Source organism: Frankliniella occidentalis, unplaced genomic scaffold (assembly GCF_000697945.3).
Source record: "Frankliniella occidentalis isolate FOCC.00 unplaced genomic scaffold, Focc_3.1 Scaffold282, whole genome shotgun sequence".
NCBI lineage: Eukaryota > Metazoa > Arthropoda > Insecta > Thysanoptera > Thripidae > Frankliniella > Frankliniella occidentalis.
Genome location: NW_026267408.1, coordinates 369927 through 374017, shown reverse-complemented (window position 1 = coordinate 374017; position 4091 = coordinate 369927).

Here is a 4091-nt window from a genome sequence, read left to right as displayed (position 1 = left end):
ATATAATTTTAGGGGGGGGGGATTGGGCAGGGGATAAATGTGTCGTTGATACTTCTCATCGGAGTCTGCGTGCAGTCAACTTTGTCTACGATTTAGGAGGAGAACAGTAGTTAGTTCTGGTTGTGCTGATGCTTCACCAGTCCACACGTGTCCACAGATGTCCTGCTGGCCCTGCTCTTGAATCGATAAGCGCGACCCGGCCCCGGGGCTGCTCCCCGCCTGCCTGGCCCAAGACCTCCCGGCCCGGCCCTTAGGACGCCCCGCACCCTTACCTTACCCCAAGTCCAGAGGCGCCCCGGAGGCACGGCGTCGGCAGGGACCACGTCTGCGGGGCCTCACCTCACACTAGACCCCTTCCCTCTCTCTCGCTCTCTTGCTCTCTTGCTCTCGCTCTCTCGCTTGCTCTCTCGCTCTCCCTCTCTCCCGCCTGACCCCGGGCAGCAGCTGGGCGCTGGTGCGGCTGTACAGGGCGGACTGGGCAGTAACACGGCCCTGTTTTCGGCCTCCTGTAGGACGCGGCCAGGCTGTCCCGGGGACAGTGTCCCCGGCCCGGTGCTGCCCGGCGGGCCGCCCACTAAGGCGTAGCTCGCAACGTAATTATGCCGAGTGTTTCTAGACTATTGCTGCAAATTGGACCGTACCCGCGAGAGGGTGGTCCGCGGCCCGGGCGGTGCGGGACGAGGCGGTCGGGGCAGGACTACTTACCTGTACTGTTTCGATGCTAAACTTTGCCGACTCGACGGCTGGGTGTCGCCTTCAAAGGTCGTCCCTCGGGTCTCGGGGTGTTCGGCGTGTCTTCGGGGAGGAGGAGGAGGAGGTGGGGTTGGTGCCCCCGCCTCCCCATCCCACCCCCACCTAACGCCACTCGCCCACCCTGCCCCCTCTCGCCCACCCCTACCCCTCTGTTTATACGTTGTGCTCGCCTCCCGAGAAGTTTTCACGTTTGTGGTCCCCCCCGTTAACTTTCGGGGCTGCCATTAGGTGGACAATTTGAATCTCAAATACCAAGTTTAACAGGCTCGCTGTCTGTGGTTGGAACGGCAGAGGGGGAGGGTGGGTGCAACCCCCCCCGAGGCTACGGGTCGACGTTCGCCCCCTCTATTCGACCGAGCGAACGAGGTAGAGAGGATGGAGGGTTTGCAGCGCCGAAGGGGATGGAAATGTTTTCTGTGCGGATTTGTTGGCGGGGGGCAATAGGCGCACACGGCTCTGGAGGCCCTGGCGCGCCCTGAGCCGCTCAACTTGTCGGCCGCCGCCGCTCTCGTCCCGGCGTCCCTGAAGGATATCGGGAACCTCCCGCCGCTCGCGGGAAGCTCCTCGAGGATACGGCGGCCTGGGTTGGGGGCGGCCGGGGGTTCGGGCGATAGCAGACTTTATAGTTCTAGGGCGCCACAAAGGCCTGGGGAGGGCCGCGGGGACCGGCGGGGTGCTCACGGGCGGCTCTGGCCCGGCCCCCCTTCGAGGCCTTGGGGCCGGGGGGAGCAGTTTGGCGGACGAGCTGACGAGGTTAGCATGTGGCCAACGCCTTGGCCGCAAAGTAAATGCGATCCTTCGCCCCGCCACGGCCGCAGCCCCCCGCACCCCCGACTCCACGCACCCCGCCGCACCCTACCGTACGGCTACGTCCGCGTTACGAGATGTTTGGTGTGTACACTCCAGTGTCTCCCTGCTGGGGTGGGAGTCTTGGCATGCAGGCGTCAAGGACGAAAGGGGACGTAAGGGGGGGGGCAGGGGGGCACAAGCCACCACGCTTCGGCTTCAATTTGTGCGTCCAGGGCAGGAAGGGGGCCTGAGGTTGGGGGAGGAGGGGACCGGTCCAGGGGACCAGCGGAGAGGACCCTTCCCCATCGAGTTTGTCGTTATCCGACACCCCCTCTTCCTCACCCCCCGGGATGCCCCCGGCCACGACCCCTTCTGGATGGTGCGCTCCACCACGGCCCGCCACGCCGCGCCACGCCCCGCTCGCCGAAGCCATACTTGCTGATTCGACAGTTTCCCCCGTGTCCCTCTGGCCCGCTGCCTCCGTCGGCCTCGCACAAGCAACGCCACGCCACGCCACGCCCCAGCCCGTTTGTGGATGTCCGTAAGTCACGGGTGTTCTCCTCGCGTCGCGACCAGCAGGCCGGCCCCCGTCTGGTCGCGGCAGGAGGGGACTTTCGTGTCGAGGACGCGGCCAACGCCCGACCCGGGGAAGGGATGGCCTCGAGGGAGGCCCGCGATAAAGGGTCAAACTCGTAGCTACCCGCGCCGGCCGTGTTCAAGCTGGTCCCGTTCCAGGCCGTTCTTTAGTCGGCCGCAACCCTGTTTTTGGGCCGTCCTCTTGGGATGGGCCCGGCAGATAGCGTAGTTGATTTTGATTACATGACTCGAAAGCCATTCCGAGGGCCTGCGCCGGGCAGGGTGGATAGGGCTGGCCAGGCCATGGTTGTCGGGTAGAGGGCTGGCCAAGGGTTTGGCCAAGGGCCGGCCGTTAGGTAGAGGGCTGGCCAAGGGTATGGCCAAGGGCTGGCCGTTGGATAGAGGGCTGGCGAAGGGCCGGCCGTCGGGTAGAGGGCTGTCCAAGGGCTGGTCGTTGGGTAGACGGCTGGCCAAGGGCGGGCCGTCGGGTAGAGGGAGGGCTGGCCAAGGGCTGGCCAAGGGCTGGCCAAGGGCTGGCCGTTGGTGTGCGATAGAAAAGGGAGGATTGAACTGATTGCACCGAGGCGTCGCTCGGGTCGAAAACCTCGTTCCTTTCTCTTTCACAGAAAGCGCTCACTCTGCTGCTGTTATTCGTCTCTGAAGCGCTCTCACTCGCCCGCTCGCACTCATAGCCAGAGGAATTCGGAGGGTGGTGGTGAGGGAGGGAGGGAGGGGGGTGTTCCCTCGAGGAAGGCGACGTGGCTGCGGGCGTGCCGAGGGGTGTGCCCTGCCTCGGGGCGGGGCTGGGCGGGGGTTGTCCTCACGGGAGGGGGTGAACCCGGGGGCCGCCCGGCCTGCCTGCCTGCCAGCCAGCCAGCCAGCCAAATCGATAGTAGAGTTGGTCGTTCTTTACTGTGTCTAGGTCGCGGACGTAACACGCGGAGGGCCAGGACGCACGAGAGCTGCGCCGACCTGCGCTCCCTCTGTCCTACAAGCGCCGCTCCACCCCCACTTCCCATGCCCTACTCCATTAGCCAGCGCGCTATGCGAGCTCAGCTCCGAAAGGCCTGGGGGCAAAGGGGAGGGGGCGGTGAGACTGCCCCGTCCCCCTCCTCCATAGGGAGACACCTCTTTCGACCGTCGTCATGGGGTGCCGACCTCTTTACAAGGCATGCGAAAAACTAGATGAAAATTCATCCTCCTGTGTCCACTTGATATTTGACTGAACAACAAGTTCAGTTTCAGTTTCAACCTCCGAAGGGGTTGACGAATGTGAGTTTATTTATTGTTTTGCCCCAGGGCTATACCCCCTTCACTTCCCGGCTGACACGTCCTCGCGCCCCGGCGCCTTATCTCAATTGCACACCTGGAGGCCAGGACGCGCCAGTGCGGTGGTGGCCCTGCGCCTTCGGGAGGAGTACGACCAAGACAGGGGGGAGGGATAGGCGGCCCTCTGCATCAGCTTCACTTCCACCTCCAACTTCTCCTTTTCTCACCTTTAGTTTCATCTCTTACCTCCACTTCTGCTTCTTACGCATTTCTGCCTCTTACCTCTACTTCTGCTTCTAACCTCCACTTCCACATCTAAACTCCACTTCCACATCCAAACCCTACTTCCGCTTCTCACCTCTACTTTTCCACCTCCACTTTTCCACCCCCACTTTTGCACCTTCACTTTTCCACCCCCACTCACTGGAAACACTATTGTTACCGAGGGAACTTTTCTTGGCGCAATCAAACCAGGTAACGTTTGCGGTGATGCAACCTGTTTATGATGGCCCTATCCTTTTGCATGGGGTAGGTTGCATCAGGAAATGTTACCTGGCTCGGTCACGTCATGAAACGTTCCCTCGGTAACATGAGTTTTTCCACCACCACTTTTCCACCACCACTTTTCCACCACCACTCTTCCACCCTCCACTCTTCCACCCTCCACTCTTCCACCCTCCACTCTTCCACCCTCCACTCTTCCA